The 21,404-nt window shown below is 20.7% G+C and overlaps 5 pseudogenes; 4 read left to right on the forward strand and 1 right to left on the reverse strand.

Annotated features, from left to right (window-relative positions):
- Positions 1-6,169: 6,169 nt before the first annotated feature.
- LOC140675334 (cytochrome c oxidase subunit 1-like) lies at positions 6,170-6,841 on the forward strand (annotated as a pseudogene).
- Positions 6,842-8,804: 1,963 nt separating this feature from the next.
- LOC140675281 (ATP synthase subunit a-like) lies at positions 8,805-9,473 on the forward strand (annotated as a pseudogene).
- Positions 9,474-9,543: 70 nt separating this feature from the next.
- LOC140675297 (cytochrome c oxidase subunit 3-like) lies at positions 9,544-10,321 on the forward strand (annotated as a pseudogene).
- A 2,879-nt stretch (positions 10,322-13,200) lies between these two features.
- LOC140675335 (NADH-ubiquinone oxidoreductase chain 4-like) lies at positions 13,201-15,541 on the reverse strand (annotated as a pseudogene).
- Positions 15,542-15,655: 114 nt separating this feature from the next.
- On the forward strand, positions 15,656-16,747 carry LOC140675264 (cytochrome b-like; annotated as a pseudogene).
- The last annotated feature ends 4,657 nt before the right edge of the window (positions 16,748-21,404 follow it).

Consider the following 21,404-nt stretch of genomic DNA (forward strand, 5'->3'; position numbering starts at 1 on the left):
TTTGAAAACATAATAAAGAAATTCAAAATTTTCTATTAACTTCCAAATTACTTATTTTAATCTCACACGACGCAACATAAAAAAAAATATTTTTATATTTACCTTTTAATTTTTATTACACTTTTATCTAACTTACAAATTTAATCAATATAATAAATTATTTTAACCACTACACAACCTCTCCTATTATAAGACAATAATTATTATAAATTTTATCCTTAAAATTAAAACCAAATACATTAAAATAATGGGCAAAATAATCTTCCAACATAAATATATTAATTCATCATATCGCATTCGAGGCAATAATCCACGCATAAAAATAATCAAAGATCTTATTAAATTAATTATAACAAACATTAGTATAGGGAATAAAAACAAATTAGTAAATAAAATAACCCTAATAAATCTAAAAAAAATAATCATACCATATTCAGATAAAAAAATTAATGTAAACCCCCCTCTAAAATACTCAATATTAAACCCCGAAACTAACTCTGATTCACCTTCAATAAAATCTATAGGCCTACGATTTAATTCAGCCAAAACCCTAATAAAATATAACAAAAATAAAGGATATAAACTAACTACCAAATATAAATTTGATATTTATAAAAATCTAAAAAAGAATATCTTTCTCTTATAATCATTAAAATTAAAATAATTAAAATAAACCTTACTTCATAAGATAATATTTGAGCAACAGATCGCATAGACCCTATTATTGAATAAATTGAATTTGCTGACCATCCTATAAAAATAATGAAATACCCACCAATAGATATAAAAATAATTATTAATAAAATAGAATAATTTAAGTAATAAAAATTAATAATAAGCGGATATAATAATCACATAGATAATATAGTTACAAATCTCATCAAAGGAGTTAAATAAAATAATCGATAATTAGATTTATAGACATAAAATAATTCTTTATTTAATAATTTAATAGCATCACTAAAAGGTTGCAAAATACCAACTAATCCTACCTTATTAGGACCTTTACGTATCTGAATATACCCTAAAAATTTCCGTTCCAATAAAGTTAAAAAAGCAATCCCTAACAATAAAATTAACAATAAAATTAATAAATTTAACAAATTTAAAACTAAATAATAATAAATATTTTTAATTATTACTTATATAAATTATTTTTATATATTTATAAATTCTAAATTTATTACACTATTCTGCCAAAGTAATCTATTATTTTTATAAAATTAATATGATTCTTTACTTTAAAAAAAATTTCAAATAAAAAGTCCTTTCGTACAAATTTATTTACACTTTAATTATAGATAAAATCCGATCTGGCTTACGCCGATCTAAACTCAAATCATGTAAAATTTTAATAGTCGAACAGACTAAATAATTAAATTTTTCCATCTAATTTTTATTTTAATTCAACATCGAGGTCGCAATCATTTTTTATAATATGATCTTAAAAAAAATATTACGCTGTTATCCCTAAGGTAATTAATTTTTCAATAATTTTTTTAAAAAAACTTATTCATATTTTCATAAATATATGATTCATTTATTAAATAAAATTAAAAAAAGTTTATAAAATTTTTTTGTCCTCCCAACTAAATATAATTTTATACTAAATTTACAAACTAACCTATTTTAATAAAAATTATATTAAATTCTATAGGGTCTTATCGTCCCATAATATTATTTGAACATTTTTATTCAAAATTTAAATTTTTATTATTTAATTTAAAAAGCTTAAATCTCATCCATTCCTTCATTCCAGCCTCCAATTAAAAGACAAATGATTATGCTACCTTAGCACAGTCAAATTACTGCGGCTATTTAATATATATATCATTGAGCAGAACAAATCTTTAATTATTTTCTAAAAACCATGTTTTTATTAAACAGGTGAACTTAATTTTATTTAAATATATTAAATAAATTTATTTTGCCTAATTTTTTAATTAAATATAAATTATTAATTATTATCAAATATTTAAAAATATATTTTATAAATAATACTAATTTTATCATTATTAATTTTTAATTTAAATTAATAAAAATATTTTTTTAACTTATTAAATTTATTTTAATTTTAAAATCATAATTAAACTATGTTAAAATAAATAAATTATTAAATTTTTTCAAAAAATTTAAAATTTTAAAACCATTTTTATAAAATTTTTATAAATAATATTAATAAATTTTAAAATTAATTTATAGATTATCCCATAAATTTTTAATATAAATCAATACTTATTATAAATAAAAATTATTTCAAACTTTAATAAAAATTTACGTATTTAAATTTATATCTAAATTAAATTTATATAAAAAAAAACTAGATATCAAAAAAATTGATTAAAATATCTTCTCTAAATAAATATTAAAAATAATTTTTTTATATTAAATTTTATTTATTTATTTAACTCTTTTTCTTTCGAGAAATTTATTTATCAATAATTTTTTTTTAATAAACCCTGATACAAAAAGTACATTTAACTAAAATTACTTTAAAAAATTTTTTTTATTTTCATTTACATTACATTATCATTAAAATTAAAATAATTATTTTAAAATTCTTACTAAAACTTTTTTTTTTAATATAATTTTATTTAATAATTTATAATATTTTTTTCTACATTTATTTTATTATTATTAATTTATTTATTAATTATAATAAAAATTTAATAATTTTTAATTAATCTTTTCAATGTAAATGAAAAATTTTTATTTAAACTAAAATTTTTTTTTATTCTAAATACATTTTCCAATATATTTACTTTGTTACGACTTTTTCCATAAATTTTTATTAATGAAAATGACGGGCGATTTGTACATATTTTAATTAAAATTCAATTTAAATATTTTTTTAAATTTACAATTAAATTCAATATTTATAAAATTTTAAAAATTTATTTTAATTAATTAAAATTAAATGTAACTCATTTAAACCTTAATTATTCTACATTTTGATTTGAATTATAATTATAATTAAATTTTTAAATTATTAATCTTTTAATATAATTTTTCAACAACAATATATAAAAATTAAATTAAGTAATTCTATTCGTGGATTATCAAATTAATTAACAAGTTCCTCTAAATCATAAAATACCGCCAAATTTTTTATTTTTAATGAATAACATTTAATATTTAATTATATTTTATTTTCATTTAAATAATAGGGTATCTAATCCTAATTTATTAAATAAATTTTTTTAATTTTATTATTATTCTTTAAATAAAATTATTTAACTTTTAATATCTATTCATATTTCACCATAAAAAAATAAATTAGTTAAATATATTTATTTTATATATTTTATATTTATATATAATTATTTTAATTTATTTTTATTTAAAGTATAACCGCAATTGCTGGCACTTTATTTATTAATAATAAATTATAATTTTCTATTATAAATTTTCATTTAATTAATTATTATAAATATTAATTTATATATTATTAAATTATTTAAATTTTATATAATTTTTTAAGATTTTATTTATACTTTAAATTATAAAATAAATTTATAAAAAAAAAATTAATTTTTAATTATATTTATTAATTATTAAAAACAAATTATAAAAATAATTTAAATTTAATATTAATATAAATATAAAATTTAATTTATAATATATATAAAAAAAAAATTAAATAATATTTCCACCCTTTTTTTTATATTATCATTATTATTAATTATTAATAATTATTTAAATATATTAAAATATTTTATTAATAAATAATTTTTTTTTCTATATTTAAATTTTTAATATTTTAAATTAAAAATAATGATTAATAAGTTTTAATTAATTAATATTAAATAATTAATGTTAATTAAATATATTAAAAATAATTTATTAATTATATATTTATAAAAATAATTAAAATAATTTATTAATATTAAATAATAATTGTTAAATAATATTAATGTATATATAAATAAATACTTAAATTTTTAATTTTTTTTTACTTTTCTATAAAACCCTGCTCACCCTTAAATTTATATAAATAAGATTTTTAATTATTATTATTAATTATTTTATTTATAAATAAGTTTTTTAAATTTGAATTTTAATAATATATTTTTTTTTTTATAAATACATATAATTAAAATAGTCAATTATTAAATTTAAATAAAATTATCGCCCATCTCAAATTTTATTTTAACTAATTATACCTTTTTAATTTTATAATAACATTACTTTTAAAAAATCAATTTTTATAATAATTTTTATCTATAACCATTTTATTATTTAATTTATTAATTAATCAACTACTTAATAAATTCTTTTATCATTTTTTACTAATACAAATATTATTTACTTAAATTTACTTATAGCCTTTCTTTTAAATTAAGTTTACTTATATTTAATTTTAACTAATGATTAATAATTAATTTTTAAAAATATTATACTAATTTATACTTATTTAATTAAAATAAGTAAGCTAATTCTCTAAGCTTTTAGGTTCATACCCTAAATATAGAAATTTTATCTTTCTCTTATTTAATTAATTATTTTTATTGTTTAAATTTTATTAATAACTAAAAATTTATTTAATGATATGCCTGATAAAAGGATTATTTTGATAGAATAAATCATACATAATTTATATATGTTTTCATTTAAATTAATTTTTTTTTATATTTAATAGATTTAAACTATCTCAAAAAATTTCAAAAATTTTTATGCTTCATAATACATTAAAATATAATAACTAATATTTATTCAATATTTATCCAAAACTTAACATAATTAAAAAATTAATTTTATTTATACACAACATAATTTATTCATAAAATTTTTTCTAATATCTTATTTAATTTATTTTTCTTTTATTTCTTTATTTTTATACGATTTATTAATAATTTGATTTATTATAGAAATTAATAATTTTTTATTCATTTGTTTTTTATCAATTAAATTAAAAAATAAAAAAATTATTTTTTTATATTATCTTATTCAAGCCTTAGCTTCCTTAATAATAATGTTAACTTTAATTATTAATAATTTTATATACATACAAATAAATTTTATTATAATTAATTTTTTTATCTCTATTATAATTAAACTAGGGGTCCCCCCCATTTCATTGATGAATCCCATCTGTAGCTATTTATTTAGATTGATATTCATTATTTATTTTTTTAACAATTCAAAAAATTATTCCTTTATACATAATTTCACTTATTAATCCTCCAATTTTTTTACTATACTTTATAATTTTAACATCTGCATTTGTCTCCACCTTTAAAATAATTAATTCAATAAATTTTAAAATTTTATTAAGATTTTCTTCAATTAACCAAACCGGGTGAATATTAATTTTAATTTATTTTAAAACCCTATTTTGATTTTCATATATAATATTTTATACGCTTATCTTATTAATTATTATTATAATTTTTGTATATTTTAAAATTTCATTTAGATTTTCTTTAAATAATAACTTTTCTTCAATTAATTTTAATTTAATTTGTTTATTTTTAATTTTTAATTTAGCCAGAATTCCCCCACTAACGTTTTTTATTTTTAAGTGAACTATAATCTATATTTTTTTATTAAATTCAAATTTTATTTTTATTTTAATGATTTTAAATTCTTTCATTTTAATTTACGTTTATATTAATTTAATAAATCTAATAATATATTTTTATTCAATTAAAATTAAGCTCTTTAATAAACCAATATATATATTTAAATTTTCTTATTCATATAGATTATTTAATTTTTTCATGATTTTAAGCTTAATTTTTTCATTAATTATAATTTCAATTTAATTTATATACAATTTTTTAAAATTAAATATATTATTTTCACCATACTTAATTAATAAATTTTAAATATTAAGATTTTAAGTTAAATTTATAAACTTTAAACCTTCAAAGTTTACAATAAAATTTTTAAAAATTTTTAAATCTTAAAGTTGATATTTTAATTTTTTATTAAAAAATTTCTTTAAATTTGCAATTTAATATTTTTTAGTTAAACTATAAAATATATAAAAAATTTTATTTTTATAATATTTAATGTAATATCAGAAAATTAAAATTTTCTTAAATAAATTTACAATTTATTACTTAAATCAGACATGATATTTATTATTACCTCACTTAAACTTAGTAAATAATTTTATTATCAATAAAAATATTCTATGAATAAGTGACTTTATTCAACTAATCATAAAGATATTGGCATTCTATATTTTTTATTTGCAATTTGAGCTGGGATAATTGGATCTTCTATAAGAATAATTATTCGTTTAGAATTAGGATCATCTAATGCACTAATTAATAATGATCAAATTTATAATTCAATAGTTACTAGACATGCATTTATTATAATTTTCTTTATAGTTATACCATTTATAATTGGAGGATTTGGAAATTTTCTTGTTCCTTTAATACTCGGTTCCCCTGATATAGCCTACCCTCGAATAAATAATATAAGTTTTTGACTTCTACCCCCCTCACTTTCTTTACTTTTATTAAGTAATTTTATTAATGATGGAACTGGGACCGGATGAACAGTTTATCCCCCCCTAGCTTCTAATATATTTCATAATGGTCCTTCAGTAGATTTAACAATTTTTTCTCTTCATATCGCCGGAATATCTTCTATTCTAGGGGCTATTAATTTTATTTCCACAATCTTAAATATACATCACAAATATCTCTCAATTGATAAAGTACCCCTTTTAGTTTGATCAATTCTCATTACAGCAATTCTCTTGCTTTTATCTCTCCCAGTTTTAGCCGGAGCAATCACAATACTTTTAACGGATCGAAATTTAAACACTTCATTTTTTGACCCATCAGGAGGAGGTGACCCCATCCTCTATCAACATTTATTTTGATTTTTTGGTCACCCCGAAGTTTATATTCTTATTCTCCCAGGATTTGGGCTAATTTCTCATATTATTATAAATGAAAGAGGAAAAAAAGAAACTTTTGGCGCTTTAGGAATAATCTATGCTCTTATAGCAATTGGATTTTTAGGCTTTATTGTTTGGGCCCATCATATATTTACTATTGGATTGGATGTTGATATCCGGGCTTATTTTACTTCTGCAACAATAATTATTGCAATTCCAACAGGAATTAAAATCTTTAGTTGAATTACAACACTTCATGGCACAAAAATTAATTATAATTCCTCTCTTTGATGGGCCATAGGATTTATTTTTTTATTCACAATGGGAGGATTGACTGGAATTATACTATCTAATTCCTCAATTGATATTATTCTTCACGATACATATTATGTTGTTGCCCACTTTCATTACATCCTTTCCATAGGGGCCGTATTTGTCATTATTGCAAGATTTATTCACTGATTTCCTCTTATTACAGGATATTCTTTAAATAATTACTTTTTAAATATTCAATTTATCTCAATATTTGTAGGTGTAAATTTAACATTTTTCCCACAACATTTTTTAGGATTAAGAGGTATACCTCGACGATATTCAGATTATCCGGACACTTATCTCTCATAAAATATTATTTCTTCAATTGGTTCATTAATTTCCATCATCAGATTAATTTTTTTAATATATTTAATTTGAGAGGCCCTATCATCTAAACGCCTTGTCTTAAATATATTCTACTTAAATCCTTCATTAGAATGACTAAGAAAATTTCCACCCGTTAATCACAGATATAATGAAATTCCTTCAATTTAATTAATAATTATCAACTTTAAAAAATTTTAATATGGCAGATTAGTGCAATAGATTTAAACTCTATACATAAAGGTAAATTCTTTTATTAAAAATAAATACTTGAATAATTTCTCTTCAAAATTCTAACTCGCCTACATTTGATATAATAATTTTTTTTCATGATTTTACTATAATAATTTTAATTTTCATTACTTTATTAATTCTTTTTATTATAATTTCAATAATTAATAATAAATTTACTGACCGATTTATACTTCAGGGACACACTATCGAATTAATTTGAACTATTTTTCCAATATTTATTTTAATTTTTATTGCTATTCCATCAATTAAAATTTTATATTTAACTAATAAAATATTTAATAATAAAATTACCCTAAAATCTATTGGACATCAATGATATTGAAGATACGAACTCTCAGATTTTTTAAATATTGAATTTGATTCATTTATAATTCCTACTAATGAATTAACCCCCAATGAATTTCGTCTATTAGATGTAGATAATCGTTGTGTCCTTCCATATAATTATCCCATTCGTATTTTAACCACATCTATAGATGTAATTCATGCTTGAACAGTCCCATCCTTAGGGATTAAAATAGATTCAACACCTGGACGACTAAACCAATCAATGTTAATTATAAACCGACCAGGCCTTTTTTTTGGCCAATGCTCTGAAATTTGCGGTATAAATCATAGATTTATACCCATTGTTATTGAATCAACAAACTTTCTTAACTTCAAAAACTGACTTCTTTCTTTTAATTAATTTTTTATTTTAATTAAATAATTAATAACTATAAAATATAATTTTTACATTCATTAAATGACTGAAAGTAAGTTTTGACTTTTTAAGTCAAATTATAATAGATCTAACACCCTATTTTTAATATAAAGAATTAGTTTAATATTAAAAACATTAAATTGTCAATTTAAAAATATTTTCACCTTTACAAAAATATTCTTTTATACCACATATAATACCAATAATATGAGCAATAATGTTAATTTTATCTATATCTTCGCTTTTTGTAATTTTAAGTATTATTTATTTTTACCCTATCAATTTAAAAATTAGTTATAATAATAATAATAATATAATTTTAAACGGCCCTAAAAAATGAATTTGAAGATGATAATAAATTTATTTTCTATTTTTGATCCCTCAACTAGAATTGATCTTTCTTTAAATTGGTTAAGAACTTTAATTATTTTTCTTATTTTTCCATATCAATATTGACTTATCCCCTCTCGCTTACATATATTTTTTAATTTTTTATTAAATTTTCTAATAAAAGAATTTAAAATTTTAATTAATTATTCCTATTCTAATTTAATTATTTTTATTAGTCTATTTTTATTTATTATTGTAAATAATTTCATAGGCCTATTCCCCTATATCTTTACATCTTCTAGTCACTTAAGTTTTAATCTTTCTTTATCCCTATCCTTATGAATTTCTATAATATTATTTAGAATTTTAAATTATACTAATGATTTCTTTTCTCATCTTACCCCTCAAGGAACCCCATTCATCCTGATGCCATTTATAGTTATTATTGAATCAATCAGCCTGATTATCCGACCCTTTACATTGGCAATTCGTCTAACAGCTAATATAATTGCAGGACACCTACTTTTATCATTACTAGGGTCTTCTGGGCAAATTATTAATAATTTCTTTATTTTTTTAATTATAATCTTCTCTCAACTTTTATTATTTATTCTTGAATTATCTGTATCAATTATTCAAGCCTATGTATATTCCATCCTCTCTACATTATACAGAAGAGAAATTTAATTAATTTAACTATTTCAAATAAATAAATAAATAAATAATAATTATAATCAAATTTTGTAATATTATCATTATGACAAAATCACACCAAAATCACTCATTTCACTTAGTATCAATTAGACCTTGACCTATTATTATTTCTTTCAGATTATTTAATAACTTAATTTCAATAATTATGTGATTCCATAAATTAGATTATTTAATTATAATTTCTATTCCTTGCACATTATTATGTATATATCAATGATGACGAGATGTAAGACGAGAGTCAACATTTCAAGGATCCCATACAATTAATGTATATATTGGTCTTCGCTTAGGAATAATTTTATTTATTATCTCAGAAATTTTTTTTTTTTATTTCCTTTTTCTGAGCTTATTTTCATTCTTCCTTAGCCCCTTCCATAGAAATTGGCCAATTATGACCCCCCTTAGGCATTAAACCATTCAATCCATTTGATATCCCCCTAATAAATACTATTATTCTTTTATCCTCTGGCATAACAGTAACTTGAACACATCATTCTATCTTAAATAAAAACTTTAGTGAAAGGCACCAAAGTCTCTTATTAACAATTATACTTGGGATTTATTTTACCTCCCTCCAAATAATTGAATATCTTGAATCTCCTTTTTCAATTGCTGACTCTATTTATGGATCAACCTTTTTCCTAGCTACTGGATTCCACGGAATTCATGTAATTATTGGAATATTATTTCTTTCAATTTGTTTACTTCGCATAAATTTTCTTCATTTTAGAAGATCTCACCATTTTGGATTTGAGGCAGCAGCCTGATACTGACATTTTGTAGATGTTGTTTGATTATTTTTATATATCTCTATTTACTGATGAAGATACTAAAATATTATTTAATTTAAATTAATTTATTACCTTATAAATTTATATAGTATATCCCATATTACATTTAATTTCCAATTAAAAAAATTAATAAAATTTTAATATAAATAATTTTAACTTTTATTTACATAATTACATTTTTTACTATTCTATCAACTCTAATTTTATTAACTAATTTATTTATCTCATCTAAATCATTATCAAATCGAGAAAAAATCTCCATTTGAATGTGGGTTTGATCCCCTATCTAACTCTCGGCTCCCATTTAGAATTCAATTTTTTTTAATTAGTTTAATTTTTTTAATTTTTGATATTGAAATTACCCTACTAATCCAATTAATTTACATATTATATTTTATAAATAAAATTATTATTTTTTCCTCATTATTGTTTATTTTCATTCTAATTTCTGGCCTGATCATTGAATATTTAGAAAAATCAATTGATTGAAAAACTAATTAAAATTTATAATTCTTACATTCATAAATTTATTTTTATTCTTAATAAATTTTATCTAGGATTTTAGTTAATCATGAATAACATTTAAATTGCAATTAAAAATTAAATATCTTAATATTTAAATCTTAATTTTCTTTTAAAGTAAATAGTTACATTTAATTTCGACTTAAAAATTTGATTAATTTCTATTAATCTAAAAGAATCGCCCCAAATAAAATTTATTTTTTTGAAATAATATTTTTTTGAGCTTCTAACTCAATATTTAATGAAAGATTTCATTTTATTTCGTAAATTTAGTAAATATTTAATTAAAACTATTAGCTAAAACCAAAAAAGAGGTAAATTATTGTTAATAATTATATTGAATTTATAAAAATTCTAGTTCATTTTTCTTTATTATTTATTTATATAGTTTAATTAATAAAAACCTTATATTTTCATTATAAAAATAATAAATTTTTTATTTATAAATAAATTATTTAAAAATAAAATCTTATTATCTTAATATCTTCAATATTATGCTTTACAAAAATTTAAGCTATTTAAATATAAATTACTTTAAAAATTAATTAATAAAAAAAATAATCAATAAAATTAACATTGAAATAAAAATAAATATATAAATTTTAAATAATTTTATTTTAATTACTAACCTATTTATTATTCTATAAATAATTTTCTTTCCTATAAATTCAACCCATATTTTATCTATCTCATAAATGTTTAATCTACAAACTATAATAGGACTATAAATTCATATATATATATATATATATAATTTATAAATCATATAGATCTAAAAAAATAACTAAATATTAATATATTAATTAAATTTTTAATAGATACAATCAACCTTAATAATATTCCCACAATTAATAATAACATTGTAGTTATTTTTACATTTACACTCATATATAAAAAATAATTATCAAAAAAAAAATATTCACATTAATATAGATCCTCTAATTAATCTTAAAATTAATAAAACAAACATTGATAAATTCATTAATTTATCTTCTTTATAGTAATAAAATCTTGAATTTTTAAATGAACCAAAATAAATATAATATATCAATCGTAAAGAATATGATACAGTAAGAGAAATTGACAAAGTAATTATTATTAATAAAAAAATATTAATATTATTTAAATAAATAATTTCTATAATTAAATCTTTAGAATAAAATCCGGCTAAAAAAGGAACTCCCATTAATGCCAATCTAGAAATATAAAATCTTATTATAGTAAATGGAATAAACTCATTTAAATTACCACATAATCGAATATCCTAATTATTATTCATTAGATGAATTATAACCCCCGCACACATAAATAATAATGACTTAAAGATTGCATGAGTCAAAAGATGAAAAAAGGCTAAAAAATTAAACCTTAAACTTAAAATTATTATTATTAATCCCAGCTGACTTAAAGTAGACAAAGCAATAATTTTTTTTAAATCATTCTCAAAATTTGCCATTAACCCAGATATAAATATAGTAAAAATTGAAATATATAATAAAATTTTCTCAATACCCCTATTCATTAAATATTTATTAAAACGGATTATTAAATAAACCCCCGCAGTAACCAAAGTTGATGAATGAACCAAAGCTGACACTGGGGTTGGGGCGGCTATAGCTATTGGTAATCAAACAGAAAAAGGAATCTGAGTACTTTTTGTAACTGCTGCTAAAACAATTATTCCTAAAATTAACTTATAATTTCCCATAAAACTTAAACCTCAACTCCCAAATGTAAATATTAACCCAATTCTTATTAATAATCCAATATCCCCAATTCGATTGCATAAAACTGTCACTATCCCAGAATTATATGATAAATAATTCTGATAATAAATCACTAAACAATAAGAAGTTAATCCTAGCCCATCTCACCCAAATAAAATTCTAATTAAATTAGGGCTGATAATTATTAAAATTATTGATAAAACAAATATAATTACTAACTTAATAAACCGATCAATAAATATATCATCGCCTATATAAATTATTCTATATAATATAATTATTGAAGAAATTAATATAACTACCCCAATAAATAATGATGAAACTCAATCAAATAAAATATAAAATTCTACATTAATTGAATTAAAATTAAAAAAAATCATCATTCCATCATATATCTTAAGTTCATTAGATTTAAATATAATCTTATAAAAAAAATAATATAAAAATAATTATTATAAAAAATGAATAAATAAATAAATTTATAATAATCTAAGATAAATTTTTTTTATATCATTAATTTCACAAATTAATATTTTATTTTAAACTACTTAAATAAATAACATTATAATAAAATAAAGTAAATAATAAACATTTACTTATTTATTAATTAATATTATTTATATTAACTAATATAATAAAATTAAATTCTACTTAAAAAAATTAATGTATTAAACTTAAGTTTAAAATTATTAAAATTAAAGGAATTAAATGAATCAAAATAATCATATAATCTTTTAAATAAATTATTGAAAATTTTTCCTCAAAATAGTTAAACCCATGCTGAATATATGAATATAAATATAATGAATAAGCACTCCTAAAAAAACAAATCATTATTATATAAATAATAACAGATATCTCCCATCTAATTAAAACTCTAATTATAAAAATCTCCCTAAAAAAATTTAAAGAAAAGGGGAAAGAAAAATTAGCAGCACATAATAAAAATCATCAATTTCTTAAAGATGGGAAAATATTTAATATTCCTTTATTAAAAAAAATCAATCGACTCCCTGACCGCTCATAATATAAATTCACCATAAAAAATAAACCCGATGAACATAGGCCATGAGAAATTATTAAAATATAGACACTAATAAATCCTAATTTTATTATTGTTAATATTGAACATATTATCACATTTATATGCACAACAGATGATCAAGCCACCAAACTTTTTATATCAATCTCAACTAAACATAAAATACCAATAAACAATCTTCCTACCTAAATTCCAACCCTAAAAATTACATATCTATACTTATTCCTTTGAAAAATAAATATTATAATAAAACGTAATAAACCATACCCCCCTAACTTTAATAAAACAGCAGCTAAAATTATTGACCCATAAACAGGTGCTTCAACATGAGCTTTGGGCAACCAAACATGAAAAATAAAAATTGGTAGTTTAATAAAAAATGCTATAAAATAAACTAAATAATCTCAAAACCCCATATTAATTATTATATTTTTTATCAATAAATTAAAATCAAATGTTATATTATGCTTATAAATTTCAAATAAATAAATTAATAAAGGTAAAGAAATAAATATTGTGTATATTAAAAGATAATAAGATGCTGAAGTTCGTTCAAAATTTAACCCTCAATAAATAATGACAATAAATATAGAAATTAATCTTAATTCAAACATTAAATAAAATAATATCAAATTTATAGAAGAAAAATAAATAATTAAAATTAATAATATAATTTCAAATATTAACATCTTTTTCTCATAATTTATTTTAATTAACCTGTCACACCCCTCCTCCAATTGAATAACTATTCTTATTAAAGCTAAAATTCAAAATCTTAAAACTAATAAAAAAAAATGAATAAAAATCAAATCCTATAAATACCCCAGCCCTAATTCAAATATCATCCTTAAATATAAATTTAAATAAAAATAAAAATCTAAAAATAAAACATGAATTATAAAAAAATATAATTTTTTTATTTTTTATTAATAAAATTATAAATATAAAAAAAAATAAAAATTTTATCATATTAATTCAAAAAATAAATAACAGAAATTTTATTACACTATAGTTTATACTAAAACATTAATTTTGTAAATTAAAGATATTTATTATAATAAATTCGTATAAATTATTAAATATTTTAATATAAAATAAATATTAAATAAATTTTTAATTTTTTTAATTAAAACTTATTAATATTAAATAGATAATATAACTCATTCCCATGAAAACGAACAATAATTACTAATAAGGTTAACCCCAAAACTCCTTCACACACCCTAAAAACTAAATAATAAATTATAAAAATCTCTTATTAAATTTAATAATAATAAAATAATTATATATATATATACATATAAATTAATAAATCAATATAAATAATTATATAATTATTTTATTATATAATTCAAAAAAATAAATCTATTTATGCCATTAATCTCCAAAATTAATATTCTTTTTCTAAACTATTTTTTGAAATTAATTAGATTTTCATTAATTTTTATCAATATATTCAATTTATTTAATTTAATTAAACTAATTTTTTTCAATTCCTCTTATTTATGAACAAAGAATTACTTACTTTTACTATTTTAATTTTTTTAATATTTTTTATTATTTTATTTTTCCTAGCTGCTAATAATAACTCTATTCATCCTATCTGAATAATTATTTCTATTTTAATTTTTAGAATACTTATTTGCATAAATCTTTCAATTTGACAATCTAATTATATTTATTCTATTATATTATTCTTAATTATAATTAGAGGCTTATTAATTATTTTTCTTTATTTTACAAGATTAATCTCAAATGATCAAAATAAACTTAATAATTATAATCCCTATTTGCTTATATTATTCATTTTAAATTGATTATTATTAATTAGATATATATATTTCAATTTTCCTTGATCTAACTTATTTAAAAATAAATTTAATTATAATGATTCAATAGTAATCTTAAAATTTAATGAAATAAATTTTCAAAATATTATTAATCTTTATGAATACCCATACAATAATATAACTATTAGCTCAATATTTTATCTACTAATTTCATTATTTACTATTATCAAGATTTGTTCTATTAAATTATTCACCATACGTAAAATCAATTAAAAATTTATTTATGAATAAAAACTTAATAATATTAATTAATAACTCCTTACTTAAACTTCCAACACCAATTAATATTTTTTATTGATGAAATTTTGGATCATTATTAGGAATATTTTTATTTATTCAAATTTTAAGGGGCTTTTTATTATCCATACATTATTGCCCTAATATAAACTATGCTTTTAATAGAATTATTCACATCATTCAAAATGTAAAATTAGGATGATTACTACATAATATTCATATAAATGGGGCTTCAATATTTTTTATCTGTCTATATATCCATGTAAGACGAGGATTATACTATAATTCTTATAAACTCTTTAATACCTGAATAATTGGAGTAAGAATCTTCCTAATCTCCATAGCAACAGCTTTTTTAGGGTACGTTTTACCATGAAGCCAAATATCATTCTGAGGGGCAACAGTCATTACTAATTTAATTTCTACAATTCCCTACATAGGAAATATAATCGTCCAATGAATTTGGGGAGGATTCTCTATTAATAACGCAATCTTAAATCGATTTTACTCCCTTCATTTTATTCTTCCTTTCCTAATTATATTAATAGTTATTTTACATTTATTTTTCTTACATAACACAGGATCTTCTAATCCTTTAGGAACTAACAGAAATCTTTATAAAATTCATGTTTACTTCACTATAAAAGATAATATTACTTTTATGGTTTTCATCATAATTTTTTGAATTATTAATCTAGAATATCCATATATATTTAGTGACCCTGATAACTTTCTTCCCGCAAATCCTATAGTTACACCTATTCATATCCAACCTGAATGATATTTTCTCTTTGCTTATGCTATTCTTCGATCAATCCCTAATAAACTAGGAGGTGTTATTGCCTTATTAATATCAATTTTAATCTTATATACCCTCCCTCTCCTAACCCCTAAATTCAATTCATTAATAATTTATCCTATTAACCAACTATTATATTGAATTTTTTTAAACACATTTATTCTCCTTACTTGAGTTGGTGCCCAAGTAATTGAATATCCATTTATTAGAATTAGTCAAATTTTATCAATTATTTATTTTCTTTATTTTATTCTCATATTTACTATAATAAAAATCTGAGATATTATTTTATTAAAATAAAAATTTATTTTTATCATTTATATTTAATTTATTAGTCAATAAAAAAATTATAAACTCATAAGTTAATGATCTTGATTAACAAGTTTATGTTTTGAAAACATAATAAAGAAATTCAAAATTTTCTATTAACTTCCAAATTACTTATTTTAATCTCACACGACGCAACATAAAAAAAAATATTTTTATATTTACCTTTTAATTTTTATTACACTTTTATCTAACTTACAAATTTAATCAATATAATAAATTATTTTAACCACTACACAACCTCTCCTATTATAAGACAATAATTATTATAAATTTTATTCTTAAAATTAAAACCAAATACATTAAAATAATGGGCAAAATAATCTTCCAACATAAATATATTAATTCATCATATCGCATTCGAGGCAATAATCCACGCATAAAAATAATCAAAGATCTTATTAAATTAATTATAACAAACATTAGTATAGGGTATAAAAACAAATTAGTAAATAAAATAACCCTAATAAATCTAAAAAAAATAATCATACCATATTCAGATAAAAAAATTAATGTAAACCCCCCTCTAAAATACTCAATATTAAACCCCGAAACTAACTCTGATTCACCTTCAATAAAATCTATAGGCCTACGATTTAATTCAGCCAAAACCCTAATAAAATATAACAAAAATAAAGGATATAAACTAACTACCAAATATAAATTTGATATTTATAAAAATCTAAAAAAGAATATCTTTCTCTTATAATCATTAAAATTAAAATAATTAAAATAAACCTTACTTCATAAGATAATATTTGAGCAACAGATCGCATAGACCCTATTATTGAATAAATTGAATTTGCTGACCATCCTATAAAAATAATGAAATACCCACCAATAGATATAAAAATAATTATTAATAAAATAGAATAATTTAAGTAATAAAAATTAATAATAAGCGGATATAATAATCACATAGATAATATAGTTACAAATCTCATCAAAGGAGTTAAATAAAATAATCGATAATTAGATTTATAGACATAAAATAATTCTTTATTTAATAATTTAATAGCATCACTAAAAGGTTGCAAAATACCAACTAATCCCACCTTATTAGGACCTTTACGTATCTGAATATACCCTAAAAATTTCCGTTCCAATAAAGTTAAAAAAGCAATTCCTAACAATAAAATTAACAATAAAATTAATAAATTTAACAAATTTAAAACTAAATAATAATAAATATTTTTAATTATTACTTATATAAATTATTTTTATATATTTATAAATTCTAAATTTATTACACTATTCTGCCAAAGTAATCTATTATTTTTATAAAATTAATATGATTCTTTACTTTAAAAAAAATTTCAAATAAAAAGTCCTTTCGTACAAATTTATTTACACTTTAATTATAGATAAAATCCGATCTGGCTTACGCCGATCTAAACTCAAATCATGTAAAATTTTAATAGTCGAACAGACTAAATAATTAAATTTTTCCATCTAATTTTTATTTTAATTCAACATCGAGGTCGCAATCATTTTTTATAATATGATCTTAAAAAAAATATTACGCTGTGTCACGTCCAGCGCCTCCGCTTGACACCAGTCGCCGTCCGTTGACTCCATACGTCACCTGTTAAGTAGACATAGTAAGCGTTAAGCACCTATAAAATTCTTTTACTTTCCTTTTCTTTTTTATATATATATATATATATAGTTATTATCAAAAATAGATTAAGCCGATAAATACCTTTTATTATGTTTCCGGCTAAAACATCCTTTTCCTTTTTTTTTTTCTTTTTCTTCTTTTTTCCTGTTTTATCCCCATCACTGGTTCTCCCCTATCACCTACCTAAAAATGAAGGAAAATAATTAATTAATTGTCCAATGAAAATTCTCACCTATTTTCCGGCCACCCGGTATATCACCTTCTGGTCCGCCTCCTCAGCACCTGAAAAAGAGAAGAGAAACGACCCACCAAGTCGGTCGAACATCTTAATTTTATTATAATTACCCATTTAGTTTTGTCACTCTAGTTGCAGTATCTGAAAAATAAAAAGGAAACATAATATTAAGTATGCGTCAATAGAATAACGTAAATTAAGTAATAGCGATAATATAAACCAATGTTCACTCCACCTCGTCGTCATCACTCTTACTAAACACAAACATACACGTACACATCACCATAGACACACGCATCGAGAATTAACCACCACCCGGTATAACAAAAATATAAAGTAAATCTATATAACAAGCTAAAATCACTCCAGGAAAGAGATCGTAACTGCGAATGAGCGGAAATACAACTCCCGATACATGTTCACCTTAATAAATTGACACCCGGTATATAAACTAACATTGTCATATTATCCAAACATTAGTATAAAATAGTGTTTAACAACCGACCGATTCATTTGGTTAAATTCCATAAGCTTCATATAATAAACTCCGATCGGTACTTTCGGGACACCCTGTATATGAACTTTCATTAATTATTAAAACTGAGCAAGCCAAGTAACTCGTATGTGCAATTGCAACTTCCTATGCACAGTCTAAATCACTTTTCTCAATATATCAAAAGTTGTCGCAACATCGAAAAGCACCCAATTTTTAACGATTTAAACATCACATAAAAAACCCGCCCAGTGACCTTAATTAATTATTTCCTGGCGCCTTGACTCATAAGGAACCAAAAAAGGTAGCAACTTATAGGGCTACAACCCCGCCATAAAAAGTTAAGCGCACATTGTTATAGACCCATTTTGCTTCAGGAACACCTCATATTTTCAACTTTAATAATTTATTTATTTTAATCCGCACCTCCAATATATAATTATGCCTTCACTATTAAATGCAGTTTTATATCCCAAAGCCGAATTAATACCACAATAACGTACATGTCTAACGATTCTGTCACCCAAATATAATAACTTGTCAATTTTACTCATATTCCACCGCAGCGCAGTGATTTCATTAAATCCAAATTTTAACAATAATAAAAGATTCGATCAAACCCATCTTCTGCATAATAGTTCCTTACCATGAATCCAATTTGGTTTGCCAATAAAAATCCGGTCAGCTATCATTTATAATTATTTCATATATCAACCATGGAGATAACTTGGTGCATGCACATATACATATATATATATATATATATGCGACTCGCTGCAGATATCATAATCCACAGATGTTTTAAAGGCAAATTATAATGACCTGACAAGAACTCCTCGAGGCTCAGACAATATTTAAGTAATCAATTAAAACCAATAATAATTAAAATGAACCACTCATAATACATATATATATATATATATATATATATATTATAGTGAAAACAATATAAATATCCCATAAAGAGTTTAAAACGAATAAAGCTCTGGAAGATAACTAAAGTTAAATAGTCACACTCAATATATACAATTACTTAATTAACTCTTACTTATACAAGGTGTCTGAAATAACTTGAACGTGATAATATTCTCAAAACTTCGTTATCATTTTATTGAGGATGAATGATAATTACAATATACATATGCATAATAAACAAAATGACCATACCTATATATACGGTGGTACGATAATACACACATCATACACTACATAAACCAAGTATAAACGCATAATGAACACCCAGAAATAATTACATAGATACACGCTCCTTAACAAACACACCATAAAATTATATAACAATAGTCACTTAATATACCCGGTGATACAAAAATACGCGCGTTATAAACTTATCATCTACACAATGTTTAATCAGTATCTGACTATTATAGACATATTATCCACCCAGTAACACGCAAATACACACACTCTATAAATAATTTATATACATAGTGACCCATTAGTACGCATAAATAAAGCACTCTCAATAAACCTATTATAAACTTATTACAGGCATATTCATATATTAACATACACATAATCAATGTATCATATACATGGTAACGCAATAGTTTCGGATCTTATAACTAATTCATACATATTCCAAGCGTATCACTTAAATTACACACTCAACCTCTCACAATATAAACTTGTCTTAAATTTATGCATTTATACACACTTACACACTCCTCATCCATCCATTGTAAATATATCACGGCATATTACATGTGCATTTATACCATTATTACATATATATAAATATATAAACCTTTACTACTAGTTATAATGATATACATACATACATATAGTTATATAATAGCGAGTTTAACGTCTGTAGACTAATTTAGATCTTGTAATCCACGAATAACATTATGCGACATCATAGATAATTGTTAATTAATAAGTTAATTAGCGTAATGCTCTCATATCTCTACAATTATTTAAGTACAACGCTATAATACAATGCGGCGATAAGTAATTAATCAGATAAGTTATCGTAACGCTAGTAATAATTGCGATATATCTAGAAATAACGATATAGATATTACATTATAATGCTAGTCCCGAAGGTTCTAGAACATTCAGGAACCGCCGGATCACGTGAAAATTTCGGACAAACACCGTGATAGCTTACTATTGCCCGGCGCGTGATACCCGTGACAAACAAGCATGACCAGGATCGGACCACGTTGCGCGCGCTATAATTCAGAAGGTGGGAGCCCTCAGCGACCACGGGTATATAAACGGGAGCACCGTGTGCTCA

This window comes from Anoplolepis gracilipes, chromosome 17 (genome assembly GCF_047496725.1).
Source record: "Anoplolepis gracilipes chromosome 17, ASM4749672v1, whole genome shotgun sequence".
NCBI classification, from domain to species: domain Eukaryota; kingdom Metazoa; phylum Arthropoda; class Insecta; order Hymenoptera; family Formicidae; genus Anoplolepis; species Anoplolepis gracilipes.